This window comes from Miniopterus schreibersii (assembly GCF_964146895.1).
Source record: "Miniopterus schreibersii genome assembly, chromosome: 16".
Taxonomy (NCBI): domain Eukaryota; kingdom Metazoa; phylum Chordata; class Mammalia; order Chiroptera; family Miniopteridae; genus Miniopterus; species Miniopterus schreibersii.
In genome coordinates, this window is record NC_138116.1 from 29,789,278 (window position 1) to 29,807,605 (window position 18,328).

At 40.5% G+C, this 18,328-nt stretch overlaps 1 pseudogene across 1 annotated transcript; it reads right to left on the minus strand.

Moving 5' to 3' along the window:
* Positions 1-751: 751 nt before the first annotated feature.
* LOC308568825 (disks large-associated protein 4 pseudogene) lies at positions 752-3,243 on the minus strand (annotated as a pseudogene). The gene is made up of 3 exons: positions 3,216-3,243; positions 2,156-2,257; positions 752-1,688 (listed from the first exon to the last, which is right to left on the minus strand). The product of its transcript is annotated as a disks large-associated protein 4 pseudogene (transcript).
* Between the last annotated feature and the right edge of the window lie 15,085 nt (positions 3,244-18,328).

An 18,328-nucleotide genomic window follows, 5' to 3' on the forward strand; every position in this document is an offset into this window, starting at 1 on the left:
ATTTCACTGAAGGAAGAAGGGGCTGGAGAAAAGAAAAAGGTAGGAGAACAGAGTGTGATAACTGTGGCTTTTATCTCATTTCCCCCCCAAAACTTAAACTCTCTGCATCTTCTCAGGGAGGTACGTCACCTGCCCCACCCTGCCTAGGGCTGGCCGATGGAAAGGTGAAGGCTGCTTCTGCTGAAAGGAACCTATGTCTGCTGTGACTATGAGCACTTGGCGGGGGTGCGTGGCCATCTCTCTGTCCTCTGGGCTCTCAACCATAAAGCGACTGAGAACCAGAAAGCCTCCAGCCAGGATGGTGAGCCCTGTGTGAGCTCTGAAGGGAAAAGCCAAACATAAGAATGAAAACTCTGAGGTCAGAGCAGGCATAGCTGGGAAAAGAAGGAAGGCCCAGGGCAGGTGCCCAAGGCTGCCCTAAGGCTGTCATTGTCTTGGAAATAAGCTAATTTAAGTTCTCATTAGATAGAACCAGTAAAAAGTTTGGAGGCTGGGCTGAGTTGCCGAAGCCCATCTACATAGTCCACCATGGCCAGCAAGAGGGAAAAAATGTTTTATAGTTTTGTGTTTTTGTTGACTTTTTGGGGGTGAAGTCTTCATAAACCTGGGAGGGATCCCAAAAAGCCAAATTGTATGCGTCAATTTGAAACTTGGTTCGGGGCCTCTAAAGCCAAATTGTATGCGTCAATTTGAAACTTGGTTCGGGGCCTCTAGATAGAACTTAAAATTGTTTGCTTCTTGCTTCCTGGTTTCAGAGCTGGGTCTGGGCCTCGGGGACATAAATCTCAATGCTGTCCGCACTCCCCGTGACTGAGTTTTGCCCCATGGAAGCAGCCCGCTTGGCCTCCAGAAGTCTCTTTCGGACTTCCTGACACTGCGGGTCCCCGTCAGAGGCCTTGTAGCAGCTCACGGCTGGCTTCTTTGGGACTGGAGGGGGTGGTTCCTTTTCTTCCTTCCTCTTCTCTGGGGTGTCCACCAGCTGCTAGCTGTTGGACTTGAGGTGGTAGAGTTCATTAAACTTCACTAATGTCCTTACTGGACAGCTGTAGCAGGCCCCAGAACCCTACCAGGTCCTGGGCTGTCGACCGTGGGTTGGCGTCATAGTTCAAGTTTTGCTCACAGAGGTTCTGGACCTGCTGGAATTTCTGGAACATCAGTAGCTGGGCACTGCCCACAGCACTAAGAACTATTCTTAAGACCCCCTCAGAGAAGTTGTTCTCTTTGGTCTCCTGTCCATCTGGCAGCACCTATTTCTGCCTACAGTAGCTTCAAGAACCAGTAGCCATCTCCACACAGGTCCCTGGCTGTGCTGGTTCTACTGGAAAGCTGGAGGAGGTCTCAAGCCAGGGGTCAGGAGGGGGCAGCAACGTCTCTAAGGCAGGGTTGCTCTTGTCTCCATAGGAGAGGTAGCACTTGATCTGGGCAATCCTGGGGATCTGCCCAGGGCCAGCATCGATGCTGATGGAGCTGGGTGTGGGTACAGTCCAGTAGGCACCTCTTAGATGATTTACAGCTCAAGTCATCGGCACCCTGGGCATCTGAGTCGTGTCCTGTCTGGAGGACGTGCTGTGAGAGAGAGGGAGTGCTGTTTCACCAGTAGTCCTCTGCCTGAACCCCGATGGACTGGAATTTGGTAGGGGGCCTGGGCCCTTCTTTTGGCACTGGCTGAATGTAGTCAACTTTTATTCCTATAGATCAGCAGTTTTCAGCCATGTGCCCAAGAATTTTTAAAACATGCAATACCTGACTATTTAGTCAGGAACACTGACCTCCTTTCCCTTGTATGGTCAAATAAAAAAATGACAATAGCCAACACAACAATAGTCATCTAGTGTGAATGAATCTAAATTATACCTATTTTATTGTGTGTCAGGTTGGCAAAAAACATAATATATTTTTTTGCTGTGCCGGAAAATTTTAGTAATTAGTTTATGAGGGCCATGAGATGAAAACGTTTGAAAATTGCTGCCCTAGATGACGGTTTCCTCTTGGGGACGGCCTCAGGATGAGATGCAGAGCTGGTTAGCATCCCTTATTGTCTCTTCAGAGCTGCATGTTTCAGGGGTGGTCCTGGAGCCTTGGAGGCTGGGGTGGCTCCGCCCTACTGGGCGGTGGCTGTCCAGGCTGACCAATGAGTTGCTCAGGCCCCACTGGCTTGTCACCTCTGTCTTGCTGTCCTGGCTGCCCAGGTAGGTATCCTGGCCATACTCAGTACTGCTCTGGATTGTGACTGAGATGAACAGCTTTGATGTGGTGCCTGTAGGGCACAGTAGTGGGGTCTTAGATGTCATTAGGCATGATGAACTAGGAAGCTTTCGCTGTTGCTGAGACCACTGGTGCTGGGTGGTGGGGAGAGCTATCTCTATACAGTATATTTTAAGCCATGAGTTCACACTGATAAGTACAATTTTAATATAACATTAAAGGGCCATTCTAGTTTTCTTTCTTTCCCTATTTGTAACTCCCACAGTGAAATATCCTCAATGTTTACTTATTGAATCAGTTCCTCCATGTTCTCCAAAGCGATTAATTGTCTGTATTCTTGATGCCCCCCCCCCCAGGCAAACACTCCCCCCACCCTACTCACACTCCAACAACCTGCACCCAGCTGACTCTGCCCTTCATCCCTCTTCCCTGTGAACACCAACCTCCCTCAGCCCCACCTAATGGCTTCGGGCTGAATTATTCAGGAACAGAGGGAGTCAAGAGGACAGGAAGGCAAGCAAGGAAGCAGTAAGGTGGCCAGGCAGGCCCCTATGTTTACCTTTGAATAAAACTTTCAAGTAAGGCTATTTTAACCCAAAAGAGAACTAATAAATTGAAAAACGCTGGATGCTCTGACAAGCCAGTGGAGATTATAGTTTGGGGGAAGCGAACCCTCATGACAATTCTTAAATAATAAGGTAAATATAAATACTTATAGTTTAATGTGTTAGGTTTTTTCCTTCTAAATATTTGTGTCCATGATTTTTAAATGAAAATAAATCACATCGCTTAAAGCAGAACCTTGCTCTTCAAGGTGTGAGCCACCAGTACATCAGCATGTTCTGGGGCCCCCCCCCGACAGAAATACAGCCTCAGGTCCCACCCTAGATGCACTGAATCAAAATCTACATTTAACAAGATCCTCCAGGTGATTCATCCGCACTTTAAAGTTTGAAAAGCGCAGAGTTCCAATATTCATCATTTAGTGGCAAAATCCATCTTGGTCTCACCTACAGAACGTAGGTAGTAAAAGTCCATCTCCTCTATCCAGCCCTGGAAGCTGGAGCTAAAAGTAAATACTACATCTACCTCCCCTCACTCACTATGATTTTCAGTCATTCACTTCCTTCTTCCCTTCCTGCCTGCCTCTCACTCCTCCTCCCTTTCTTCTTTCATTTTTAAATGTCTAGTTTCCTTAAATAGGTGGCAAACACCTTGAGAATAGGAATTCTTTGCCCCATAAGTTTACAGTGTAGCAGCCAGACACCAAAGACTGGCTAGTGCTTTACAAAAACTAACTTCTGGGAGAACTGTATTTAAGGAGTACAGTGAAGTGGAACCCAGTTAGAACGCTATGCTTTCAGTATTAGCTTCAAATGAGAGAATGCAATTATTTTCCATTATTTCTCTTACTTCCAAATGTCAACATTTCAGTTCTGAAATCGGAGAGACCTTGAGTAAAATATCAGCCTTGCCACTTGCCGGCTGTGTAAACTTGGGCGAGTCTCTTCAACGCTCTGAACTTCCATCTCAGTATTTGGAGTGTTTCAGCTCACGAGCTTTGGGATAAGAAAGCCCAGCTTGGAACCTGTTTCTTTCTCTTCTTAGCTCTGGAGACTTGGGCAAGTTATTTAACTTTTGACCCTCAGTGAAATGCAGGCCTCCTTCAGAGGTTTACCAAGGGAAAATGGATACCGGGTACTTAGCACGGGGCCTTGGCACATAGTACGTGTTTAATAATGGGTTAACTCAGTGTTCTTGTCTCGGTTTTGAAATAAGGATAATTATATGCTGTAAAGATATATAACAGAGCTGAGAGCCCTCTCGTGAGAGCTGAGATAACACAGGGTCTGAGAAGTGTCTGGCACAAAGGAAGTGCTCAGTAAATATTAACTATGACTGGCTCGTAGGGTTGTTGCAATGATCCAGTGGAATAAAATAGTATGATACTCAATGATCATGACTGTTTCCTCCAATCAGGCGGTAAGTGGCACCTCGGGTTTCAGAGAATTTTGACTATATACTATAACCTGCCATTTTTTTTAAACCATTCTGTATTACGCTTAATTCCTATACTTATTTCTTATTTATATGCTCAGATGCTAGAGAAGACAACCGCTGAGCATTTCAATCTGGATCCGGCTTGGTGAAACTCCTCTCTAATCCTAAAATCCTGCTGCCAGCCCCATCCAGTCATTCCCAGACGGATGGCTGGATTTGGACTGTAAAAGGGAAAAGGAAAATCAGGTGAAAAGAAATGTTCCAAAGCCTTCAAGATAAACAGCAAGGACTACATCTGCCTTGGAAATCACTTCTCTAAAGACCATGCAAAGGATGAAAAGGCGGACCGGTGGAAAGAGCAGCATCCAATTGCTATGGCAACTGGAATTTTCCAAACAAATACTTCAACATAGCTTGTCTCTCAAACGAACTGGCCTATTCTTCCCGTGTGTCGGTCCCTCTCCTGCTTCCTCCTCATTAGTGTGCACCCATTCCTATCATAGTTCGAAATGAAAGGAAAAGTACTCTTTTTTGAACTATCTTATGCTCCCCCCCAAAAAAAAATCAAATCAAATCTGGCAATGCATTGTTTGCCCACACCCGGAGATAGGAAGTGTCCCTATTATGTGCCAGGAGCTCTGTCCCTTCACCAGGGTCATCATACCAAGCTCCTGAGAGGCGTGGTAAGCCAGGGAGCTCTCTAAAATCCAGACAGTCACAGCAATGAAGTTCTTGTGACCACCAGATTTCTCTAAACTTCCCTTTCCCAAGTGTGCATGCGGGAGGCGCTGCTCTCAATCGTAGGAAATGTGGGCAAGGCTCAAACCATTTATATTCATATCCAACTGACCCAGTTTGGACCCGGCGTCCCCTTTCCAGCCTAAGCTCCCGCTGGCCGCCTGTGCTATAGCCAAACACGTCTACTTGTTCCTGGCACACACACGTTTGCGCCTTGGCTCTTGCTGTTCTCTCTGCCTGGAATGTCCTTTCCCCTTCTCTCCCTTTCCTCCTATTTTATCAAACTCTCATTCGTCTTCTTAGATGTCTCAGATCAAACAGCACCCCTTCCACAAAAAGACTTCTCTGATTTCCACAGCTAGTAGAAATCTTGCTTTTCTTATTTGTGTTCTGGTGTTTGGAGCTATCTGTGTGTATCTCTCATTCCCCCACACCCCCATGGAAGAGAGTAAGCCCCTTGTATATTCTCTTTGGTTCCCCATAGCACTCCAAACTCTATGTGGCCTTTTTGTTTACATGTATCCCTTCCCAACTAACCCTTGACTTATAAGCTTTTTGATACCAAGGGCCATGTCTTGTTCCCTATTACATACTCACCACCTAGCTCATTGCTTGGCACATAGTGCTCAAGAAATATTGGCTGAAGTAATGAATAAAAGCAGATGCTTTGTTGGGAATGAATTAGACTAATTTGTATTACGAAACTTTAAATTAGAGGAAAAGTATAGTACTGAGTTGTTACAGGTGCATGAAATTCATTCATTCATTAATCAGCAGTGAACCAGGCAAATAAGAATCTTGACTTCATGGAGCTGATGTTTTAGTAGGATGTGCAGAGAAGTAACAAACAAACAAATAAATAGAAGAAATTCAGATTATGATAAGTGCTGTCGAGGAAATAAATAGTGTAATAAAATAGAATCACTTAAAATAGGTGTTATTTAAAGTGTTATTTGTAGGATTTCTTAACCTCTGCACTATTGTCATTTTGGACTAGATCATTTTTCTTGCAGGAGGCTGCCCTGTGCATTGTAGGATATTTAGTAGCATCCCTGGGCTCTCTCCACTAGATGCCAGTTACATATAACCCCTCCTGTTGTTAAGACATCAGAAATGTCTTAAGACATTACCAAATTTCTGGGGGGCAAAACTACCCCGAATTGAGAACCATCGTGTTAAAGTAACGCCTCTTTGAGTTGTGACATGAGCTGAGACCGGAAAGACAATACAAAAGTAAACCTTCAAAACTAGGGAAGTGTATTCCAGGTGAGAGTGTAGACTACAGTACCAAAAACGAACAAACAAAAAACCCAAACAAACAAACAACACACACAAACTATAGTAGTTTACAATAATGGGTAAAGAAGGTAATGATATATAATGTGATTAGAGAGGAAGTCAGGGCTCAATTTGTAGTTGTCATATAAGGAAGTTTAGATTTAATTTTAAAGCAATTGAGGCCATTAAGGATTTTAAACAGAGATGTAACATGATCTAATTCATGTTTCTAAAGATCACTCTGACTATAATGTGGCAAATGGATTGGGCAAGAGTAAAAGCAAGGAGACCAATGAATAGGCCGTTGGAACCATGCAGGTGGAAGAACATGAGGCTCCAGTCCGGCCTAATAGCAATGGGAATGGAGATAAGTGAACCGATTCATGATATCGAAGAAGTATAAGACAAATACCACCACATAAAATTAAATACTACCAGCTCAGAACAGAACAACCTATAAAGCTGTAAACTAGGCTTTTTTCTCTACCTCTCATAGGTCTGAGTGGTCTGTTGTCTGCATTTTCTATGCAGATGAGTTTCTGTGCATCCGCCAAAGTTTAGCTTGCACATGGTTTTGATTAACCGCGTCTTAGCTTCTACAGCACCTTTCATTCAAGCATCCACCATTTACTAACTGCCTCATTCTCTCAGCGTCTCAATTCCAAACTGCTGGCAGAAGGAATCTCACTGGTCTAGTCTGCATCAAGTTGTCCTATTTTCTAGGGGACATGGAATGAAGAAGTTCACTAACAATGGAATATGAGTGAGAAGACAATGATTGACACACCTACTGGAGACGGCAGTTTTTTAAAAATCTGTGCTAATTTTTATTTTATTTATTTGTTTTTAAAACATATCTTTATTGATTTCAGAGAGAGGAAAGGAAGGGGAGAGAGACAGACAGAAACATCAATGATGAGAGAGTCATTGATCGGCTGCCTAGCCCACAACCTGGGCATGTGCCCTGACCTGGAATCGAACCCCGATCTCCTGGGTCCTAGGTCAATGCTCAACCGCTGAGCCACGCCCAGCCAGGCTGTGCTAATTTTTAAAGATACTTTTAAATTGTGACAAAATACATATAACACAAAATTTGCCATTTATTTTTAGGTGTGAAATTCAGTGGAATTAAGCATATTCACAATGTTATGCAACCATCACCAATATCCATTTCCAGAACTTTCTAATCTTCACCTGAGGAAATGTTTTATTGATTTTTAAAGAGAGAGAGGAAGAGAGAGAGAAAAAAAACATCAATGTGAGAGAGAAACATTGATCAACTGCCTTCGCATACTCCCCAACCGGGGATCAAACCCACAACCCAGGCATGTGCCCGGACCAGGAATCCAACCGGCAACCTTTCGGTGCGCAGAACCACGCTCAGCCGGCTGAGCCACTCTGGGAGGCTCCAGAACTTTTCCATCAGCCCAGACTGAGACTCTGTGCCCACTAAAGAATAATTCTGCTTTTTCCTTTTCCCCTAGACCCTACTAATCTTTATTATACTTTATGTCTGTATGAAATTACCTACCCTAGGTACCTAATATAAGTGGAATCGTACAGTATCTGTCCTTTAGTGGCTGGTTTCTTTCATTTAGCAAATGTCCTCAAGTTCATTCATGTTGTTGCATGTATCAGAATTTCATTCTTTTTTTTCCTTTTAATCTTCACCCAAGGAAATGTTTTATTTATTTTTAGTGATAGAGGAAGGGAGAGATATATAAAGAGAAGCATCGGTTGGTTGCCTCCTCCATGTGCCCCGACCAGTGATGGAACCTGCGACCCTTTGGTGCCCGGGCTGATGCTCCAACCATCTCAGCCACCCAGCCAGGGCTCCTTCTTTTCTGAAGCTGACTGTTCCATAGTGTGTCATATTACATTTTGTTTATCCATTCAGCTGTTAGTGGAATTTGGGTTGTTCCTACTTTTTGGCTACTGTGAATAATGCTGCTATGAACATTGTGTACAAATATCTGTTGGAGTCCTTGCTTTCAATTCTTTTGGGTACATACCTAAAAGTGGAATTGTTGCATCATATTATAATTCTAAGTTTAACTTTTGAGGACCTGCCAAACTGTCTTCCACAGTGGCTATACTATTTTTCATTCCCACAAGTAATGCACCAACAATTGTTTTCTTTCTTCTTTTCTTTTCTTTTTTATAATAGCCATCCTGGGTATGGAATGGTATCTTATGGTTTAGATTTGCATTTTACAGATTGTTAATTATGTTGAGCACTTCTTTTTGTGTTTTTCTTGGACATTTGTGCATCTTTTTTGAAGAAATAGACATCTCTTCAAAATAGACAAGTCTGTGGCTCATTTTTTAATTGGGTTGTTTGTTTTGTGTTGTTGTTGAGTTGTAGAAGTTCTTTACATGTTCTCGATATTAATCCCTTATCAGATACATGCTGTGCTAATATCTCACTGTGTGGACAAGATAATCGTTTTTAAATTTAGTGCCTGCCAAGGCAACAGCATGAAATAAATTCACCCAAATCAGCTCTAGTCTTGTAGTAGCTTGCTCCAGACGTCTGGATCAAGGGGATACTGGCATAAAACAAGTTCATATTTAGCCTAGAGAACTCCCTGAGAAGCTGGCTGTATTTCAGATTTACCTCAGATATTTTCTTTTCCTTCTTTGAGGATCAGAGAACCAAGGCATAGGAAGCCATAAATGAGAGAGTCAAGATAAGGCAAGAAATAAAAGACTGTCCTATTATTATCACAGGCTACACTGGATTGCCCTGTTTATTTCTTCAACTTGTCTGCAAGTTTCTTGGTAGCAGGTATTGCTATACACATTTAAAACTAGCATTCTCTTCAGCACCTAGCACATCAGTCTTTACATAGCAAATGCTCAATAAATTGTTAATTGGCTTGTTGATTGATTAGCAGTTCCTATTTTTATAGCAGATTATCATGAAGCAATCTAAATCTTCTCATAAAAACAATAACATCACCTTCCTGAGTATTTGATATCGAATAAAATTTAAGAACATTTCACTGACCACATATGACAGGAAGGATGAAATTAAAAAGGATATTAGGGAAAGCTAATAATATCTGAATAAATTGTGGAATTTAATTAATGGTAATATACCAATGTTGATTGTGACAAATATACTAGAGCTATGTAAGATGTCAACAACAGGAAAGCTAGGTGAGATATATATAGGAATTCTATTTTTACAACATTTTTGTATATCTATAATAAAGTTTATTATTTTTTTAACCTTTAAGTTTTTTTAATATGTTTTTGAGTTCATAAAATTTATTTAAATTAAAAAATTTAAAATAATTTCTCAATATATAGTTATGCTACATAGCTTATAAAAAATTTTTTAGGCAGAATTCTAATATGGCCACCCAAATTCCTGGCTCCTGATATATTTTCTTTTAGGTAGGAGGGTAGAAAATCCAAGCTGTCATAGGTCTTCTCACGGGAGTTTAAACTTCTCAAGGGAGTTTAGAGTCCTTCAAAAGATTAGAGGGAGAGCCCTGGCCAGTGCTGCTCAGTGGTTAGAGCATCAGCTGAAGGATTTCGGGTTTGATTCCTGGTCAAGGGCATGGACCTGGGGAGCAGGTTTAATTCCCCACCCTGGTTGGGGAGTGTGCAGGAGGCAACCAATCGATGTGTCTCCCTCACATCAATGTTCCTCTCTCTCTCTTCCCCCCCTCTCTCTCTGCCCCTTCCACTTTCTCTAAAAAAAAAATCAATGGAAAAAAATATCCTCAGCTGAAGATTAACAAAAACAAAACAAACAAAAGATCAGAGGGAGAGACAAGTCTCAGAAACTTAGATATCGAATTTAAACTGAGAAAAAATTGAAGACTAAAGTCATCTTAAAGAAACCCTTAGAGTTGGTAAAAAGATAATTTCCAGAAGGATATTAAAACTATTGATAACTATATTTTAACCAAAAGTAAGTTTCAAGAGAAAGAGTAGAAGTTATTCAATTTAGAACATGGAACCAGAAGTCATAAAATACTTGGAGTAGCCACTAAGTGGAGAGAAGGGGATGGCAAACAGGCAAAGAATTTTGACTTTTAAATTCATGAAGATCTTAACTGTATTTTTGCAATATGATTTTGCCTGCCTTTTATTGAGATATATTTGACATATAACATTATATTTGTTTCAGGTGTACAATATAATAATCCAACATTTGTATATATTGCAAAATAATCACCATAATATGTCTAGTTAACATCCATCACCACACATAGTTACGTGTGTGTGTGTGTGTGTGTGTGTGTGTGTGTGTGTGATGAGGACTTTTAATATCTACCCTCTGCCCTGGCAGGCATGGCTCAGTCTGTCGGGCATCCTCCCGTGCGCTGAAAGGCTGCAGGTTCCATTCCCGCCCAGGGCACATGCCCGGGTTGTGGGCTCTGGCCCCCCAGCAGGGGCCAAGCAGGAGGCAGCTGAGAGATGTTGTTGCTCTCCTGTAGATGTTTCTCTCTCCCTCTTCCTTGCTCTCTCTCTAAAAATCAATTTTAAAAATATTTTTTAAAAAATTACTCTCTTAGCTACTTCCAAGTATACAAAACTGTGTTATTAACTATGGTCACCATGTTTTACATTACATGCCCAGGACCTACTTATTTTGTAACTTACTTATTTTGTAACATGAGTCATTGTTGTTTTTTGGGGAGGAGGGGTTCTTCTGTTAAAGAGTTCACATGTAAATAAGATCATACAGTATTTGTCTTTATCTTACTCACTTTAACATAACGCCCGAGATCCAACCATGTTGTCCCAAATGGCAAGATTTTCTTATTTTTTTATAGACAAGAAATATTTCATTGTGTATATACATATATACATGCACACACGCAAAGAAATTATATATATATATATATATACACACACACATATATATATATATATATATATATATATATATATATCACATTTTCTTTATCCATTCTTCCATCAGTGAGCATTTATGTTGCTTCCATGTCTTGGCTGTTGTAACTAATGCTGCAATAAACATGGGGGTGCAGATACCTTTCAATTTAGTGTTTTTGTTTCCTTCTGACAAATACTCAGAAGTGGAATTGCTAGATCACATGGTAGTTCTATTTTTAATTTTTTGAAGAAACTCCATGTTGTTTTCCACAATGACTGCACCAACTTACATTCCTGCCAACAGTACCCAAGGATTCCCTTTTCTCCACACCCTCACCAACACTTGCTATTTTTCTTTTTTATAATAGCCATTCTAACAGGTGGCTTTGATTTGCGTTTCCCTGATGATTAGTAATGTCGAGCACTTTTTCATGTACCTGTTGGCCATCTGTATGTCTTCTTTGGAAAAAGGTCTATTCAGATCCTCCACCCCTTTCAAAATTGGATTGTTTAGCTTTTTCCTCTTGAGTTGTATGAGTTCTTTATATTTTTTTGGAGATTAACTCTTTATCAGATATATGATTTATAAATATTCTCTCTTGTTCCTTAGGTAGCCTTTTGATTTTGTTGATGGTTGCCTTTGCTGTGCAGAGGTTTTTGTAGTCTGACATAGTCCCACTTATTTATTTTTGCTTTTGTTGCCTTTACTTTTGGCATCAAATCCAAAAAATCATCGCCAAGACTGATGTCAAGAAGCTCATCACCTACATTTTCTTCTAGGAGTTTTATGGTTTTAGGTCTTACATCCAAATCTTGAATCTATTTTGAGTTAATTTTTTGTGTATGGTCTAAGATAGTGGTCCAGTGTTATTCTTTTGTGTGTGGTTGTCCAGTTTCCCCCAGTGTCATTTGTTGAACAGATTGTCCTTTCCCCATTGTGTATTCTTGGCTCCTTTGTCATAAATTAATTAACCATATATGCAGGGATTTATTTCTGGGCTCTCTATTCTGTTCCATTAAATTATGTGTCTGTTTTTATGCCAATGCCATATGATTTTTATTACTGAAGCTATAAATATAGTTTGAAATCAGGAAGTGTGACGTCTCCAACTTTGTTCTCTTTTTCTCAAGATTGTTTTGGCTATTTGTGATTCCATACAAATTTTAGGATTATTTGTTCCAGTTCCATGGGGGAAAAAAAAATACCATTGGTATTTTGATAGGGATTGCATTGAATCTGTAGATTGCTTTGGGAAGTATGGATATTTCAATTATATTAATTCTTCTAATATAAGAGCATGGGAAATCTTTCCACTTATTTGTGTCTTACTCAATTTCTCTCATCGATGTCTTATAGATTTCAGTGTACAGGTCTTTCGCTTTCTTGGTTAAATTTATTCATAGGTATTTTTTAATGCAATTATAAGAGGATTGTTTTCTTAATTTCTCTTTTTAATAGTTTGTCGTTAGTGTATAGACAATGTATAGTACATTGATCATGTATTCTGCAACTTTATTGAATTATTTGTTCTAACAATTTTTGGTAGAGTCTTTAGGGTTTTATATATATAATATTATATTTATTGAGGTATAATTAGATACCAAATGACTGATGAAAGTAGAAAATCTAAAGGCTTTGGATTTATGAGTTTTGAAAATTTTGAAAATGTCCAGAAAGCCATTGAAGGAATGAATGGAAAATTCCTTAATGGAAATCAAGTTTATATTGGTACATCACAGAATGAAGTAGATGGACAATCTAAATTAAAACGCAAATTTGAGCAAATAAAACAGGGTAAACTGCCAGGGTGCTAGTCTTCATGTGAAAAATCTTGAAGGTGGCATTGATAAGTGACTGAGGAGAGAATTCTACCTCTTTGGCACAATTACTAGTGTCAGGGTCATGATGGAATCCGGCCACAGCAAAGGCTTTGCCTTCGTTTGCCTTACATCTCCTGAGAAAGCTAATAAGGCTGTCATGGCAATTAATGGAAGAACTGTGGTCAGCAAGCCACCACATGAGGCTACGGCACAAAGCAAGGTGGAGCATCAGGCTCTCCTCACCAAGAATCATGTGGAGAGAACGGCACCTATGGGAGCTGGAGGCAATCCTGTGCTCAGCTCTCAAAAAGCGGCAGCAATACCAGCAAGTAACTGTACACCAGTTTTTCCTCAGCTTCAGCATGGACGTGCACGTCTTTGCAAGCGGTCAGGGCCAAACCTCACTTATCTCAGAATAAACACGGTGCTACCCACTCAGTTGTAGCAACACCTAAGTCACAATTTAGCACCTACAGACCACTGCAAGTTCTAGGAGTCCAGTCAGCTTATCAGATCGCCAGTACAACAACCCAGACCATGGCTATTCACCCTCGAAATTCTACAATGTCCATCCCAGCTGGCGTGGCTCAGCAATTGAGCATCGACCTATGGTCCAGGAGGTCGCAGTTTGATTCCCGGTCAGGGCACATGCCCAGGTTTCAGGCTCGATCCCCAGCGGGGGGCATGCAGGAGGCAGTCGATCAATGACTCTCTCTCATCATTGATGTTCTTATCTCTCTCTCCCTCTCCCTTCTTCTCTCTGAAATCAACAAAAATATGTTTTAAAAAATTCTGCCATGTCCAAATAAAAAATTCAAAACAGATGCAGGCGTTGCAGGTTTCATAGCCTTCTAAAATTTAAGGTAGGTAGACTAGCACCATCCAGGAGCCTGACCCTGTTTATATGCAAGGTCATGCATGGTATGTTGAGTGTATCTGTGTTGGCATCAGCTACTACTCAGAAGAAGATCATGGGTTAAAAGCTGATTTCTCTGGTTCCACATCTGGCTGGAGAAAATTCCCGCATACTTTTGGAGATGGATGACACTGAAATTCTTTATATGCTTAAATATCCTGAGTTTCTCCATGCCAAGGTTAATGAAACCATTCTTAGTCTACCATCCAACCAAGCTCAAGACACTGCCCTGAAATCTACTAACAACACTCCCAGTATCCCATCTGTGTAAGATAAAATTTCTGCTTGTAGAAATAAAAGTTCCAAACAATGGAAAACTTAAACATTGAAGAAAAACATAAACATTAAAAACAATTTTTTAAGAAAAATAAATTTATACTTTACCAAGAAACATCAAGACAATTATTGTCTTTTTTTCTTAATAAATTTCCTTGTAACAAGCAAGTAGAGGCAATAAAAATCAGTCTAATGACTTTCAAGCTGTTTCTAAAATTAGGAACTCCATAAATATTGCAGTTGATGATTATGGCATTTTTCCTATGGAAAGCATATTTTTAAAAAATGGCTGATCCAATATTTCTTTCTTTCACTTTCACTTTCCTCCCTCTCTGCATATGCAACTCTTAGATAACAACTCGCACCAATTACCGTATCATATACCCCTTTAACTCCCTCTGGCCTTGACTGGTTCAGGAATGAGCATATGCCTCAAGACAGGATATTCAAGGCTCATAAGACCAAGTTTGGGGACCTTTGTTCCAGCTATCAGGGAAATCTTTTCTCTAGGTTGGAAGCATATAATTCCAGGACTTGTTAGCAGCCAACTTGGCACCAAAAAAGGAGAGCCTGTCTAAAAATGAAGTTATTACCAAGGAAATAGACATCACTTGAATCCTGGATCAAGCTACATCAGGAGCAAGAAACAGTTTGACAGGTATAGGAGCTAATAAACTGGCGGGAGGGGAGAGGTGTTTTTTATTTTTGTTCAGCCAGTTCTGGTTGGATTTTCTACCATCTGCAACATAAAGAGTCCTAACTGATACAGGTAAGTTCTAATGCAATGCTTCAGTAACTTTGTTTCTTAATACAAAAGTCTGTATTGTATCTAGGTAAAGAAAGACACAATTTTAGATTGAAACTCATAGAATGCTTGATAATCTTTTGATATCCCATCATTACACACTTTTTGGAAAACCACCCAAAAAAATTTCCATGTCATAAGTACAGATTTTTAAAATCTATTCAAAAATCATTTTGTCTTACTGTAATTAAATGACTGTATCCCAAAATCAATTAAATGGTTGCAAAGAGTAAGGGAGTTTTTCCATTTTCTGTATTTTGTTTTCACTCAAACTTAATCCAAATATAAACATAAATATATTAAGTTGTATATTAAAATATTTGCTTGATACTTATTAAGATTGATGGGGAATGGATTTCTGTTCTTCCTTTATGCAAAAACTGGAAATGAAGAAGTAAAAGGTGATTTTAAAAGTGAGATATAGCGCTCTGGCCAGTGTAGCTAAGTTAGTTGGGCATTGTCCCATGCACCAAAAGGTTGTGGGTTCGATTACCAGTCGGGGCACATTCCCAGGATTTGGGTTTGATTTTCGGTCGGGTTGTGTGCCAGAGGCTGCCGATTGATGTTTCTCTTTCTCTTCCTTTCCCTCCCTCCCTCTCTCTCTCTAAAATCAATAAAAACATTTTAAAAAGTGAGATATAATAAGTCATAAGCATTATTAAGCGAAGTAATATAATAAGTGTCATAAAAGGGGTATATGCAAAATGATTTTGGAAGCACAGATAAAGGTATAGTAAATGCTGGCAAAATCAGAGAGGAAGCGCCACTGAGCCTTCATGGAACCTCCAATCGAGTAAGGGAGGCTGACAATAAGTGTAGTCTAAAAATACATAACATTATCATCGGGATAAAAGCTAGAAACAAATGGTACCATGAGAAAGAATAATAATTAGGGATAAAGGCCAGGAAAAGAGGGATAGCCTCAGACCAAGACTCAAAAGACATGAAGTAGACCACGACAAGAGCAGAGAGAAAAGCTTTTGCTAAAGGCTTATGGCAAGAGAGAGCTTTGCAGGTTCCAGAAATTGCAAAGAGGCTGGTGTGGCTGGAGCGCAGCAGGAGAGAGTGGCATACGATGAAAGCAGATGTGGAGAGAGGCCAGATCATTCAGGGTTTCTTCTAGGCCTCAGTAAGGAATCTGAATTATATTCTTAGAACAAGAAGTTGTAGGCTGGTTTTAAGCAGGGATATAACATGACTGGATTGGGTTTTTGTTTGTTTGATTTTTAAATTTTATTTTTGTTTAAAATATTACAGATGTCCCTTTTTCTCCCCAGTTGGATTGTGTTTTAACATTACTTTAGTTATTAAACGGGGAGTGGATTGTGTCGGGGCAATCAGGAGGCCTAGGGAAGTTTTTAGAGGAATAGTGTGCTTCTATCAAATGAAATACTGAAGGAAGTTAAGAGCACAGGGTGGTTTGGTGAAGAAAGTGATGAGATGGGTTTAGGTTTTGTTGCTTTGGGGAAGCTAACACTAGTTCTTTCTCCCATGGCTCCAAGTGGGACTGAGATCAGTAGATTTGTAGAGTCGGTAGAGAGCATTCCAGAGACTGTGACCAGCTAACGTAAGGGTAAGGAAGGTCAGAGAAGTAACGCCGAGGCTGGAGTACAGAGAAACCAAGGTACTTTCTCGCCCAGCCTTACTTTTACAGGGGTGTCAGATACGTCAATCGTCCTGTCGAAGATATTCCACAAACATCCGGACTGGAGCCTAGGACAGATGTCTGCCTGGACCCCGAGATTCTGTCTGTAGCACATAGCAAGGGGTTACGTAATGCTTCCTGGGTGAGGTGGATGTGGCAGTTCTCTGTCGAGCAGGGACAGTTGGAAGTACAGGAGTAGATGAAATCACCGAGGGAGAAAACAGACAGAGAAGGAAAAGGGAAGAGTCAGGAACAACTGAAGTCCGATTGAAATGGATCTGATAGAAACTGAATGATGTTACCACAGGAGAACCCGGGGTTAGACTCTGGACGGTCCTAAAACTGGTATTTTTAATAAGAATGAGAAAATATCTATTGAAGAAATGTTTCATTTCTGTCTCTACGTCAGAAGAGATTTTAAAGACTAGATAGCCTACTAGGTAAGTAGGATCCCAAGCATTTGGTGACACGATATCAATTAGATCCGTATTTTGCACATAGATCTTACCAGGTCCAACTAGGGGTTTTGAAACAATAGGATGTTGAATATAATGGCATTCAATCGTTAGGAAATTGTCTCTTGTACAAAATAGCTAACTAGGGTCTCTCTAAAGAACTGTAACTAAAGGGAAGTAAAAACAAATTATAGTTTCAGTGGGTTTAATTAAAATGTGTTTATCTGGATGAGCCAGCCCATTCCATGTGCAGCATGAATCTAATGTATTTGTTTGGATTTGGAGTTCCAGCAAACAAATTCAGACACTGGATATTTTGCTGCCTTTCTATAGGAGAGGCAGTATAACCTAATTATTAAGATTGAGGGCATTAACGTTAGACAGACCTGGTTTCGTCTGATTCTTTCTCAGACACTTCCTAGCCTTGTGCAAGTTACTCAAGCCCTCTAGGCCTAGTTTTCTCAACGGTGCTACAGAGAAAATGAAAGAGCCTACTTCAGAGGATTATTGTGAAAATTAAACGAGAAATTAAAGCATTTAGCCTAGTGCCTTATAGGCAATCCCTGACACATTCCATTGCAGAAACACATAATAGAAACAACATAATATCCAGCACTTATTATTTGCCCGTTGCTGTGCTTAAGTACTTTAAATACATTATTTCATTGAATCCTTTGAGATAGGTACTATTTCTTATCTGAATTTTGCTCCTGAGGAAAATGAGGTGTAAGGAATTTCAGTAATCAAGAGCTAGACAAATGCCTTGTTAGCATAATTATCCACAGGTGTGCCCATGTAATTCGATGCAAACGTATGCATGCATGTAAATGCAAGGATATTCACATACCCACTGTTGCCAGTACATTTCCTAGCACTTCTATCTGGAATTGGTGCTGAAATAGCACAGTGGAAATGGCTAGAGAAACATCCATTCAAACAGCATGTGCATGTGTGTTGTTGTGGTGGTTGTTTTTCGTGAGAGAGGAATGGAGAGAGAGAGAGGGAGAAACTTCCATCTGCCGTTCCACGTATTCATGCGTGTATTTTAATGTAAAAGGTAATGTCTTGCAAAGAGCACAGCTCTGTCCCTAACTTGGTCTAGGACTTTGAATAAGTCTCTTAAGTAAGTCTTTGGGCCTCCATGTCCTCATCTGTAAAATGAGGGGGCCGGCTCAGTTCTAGAATCCTGGGAATCTGAGCAGCCCTCAAGCCTACCACCTTGCAAACACTCCCATGGCAACGACCACTCGGCGCTCAGCAGCACCGGTCTGCTGGGGCACTCCAGCCAGCACTACATACTATTTCAATCGCAAATTCCTGGCTGAATAGAGGGG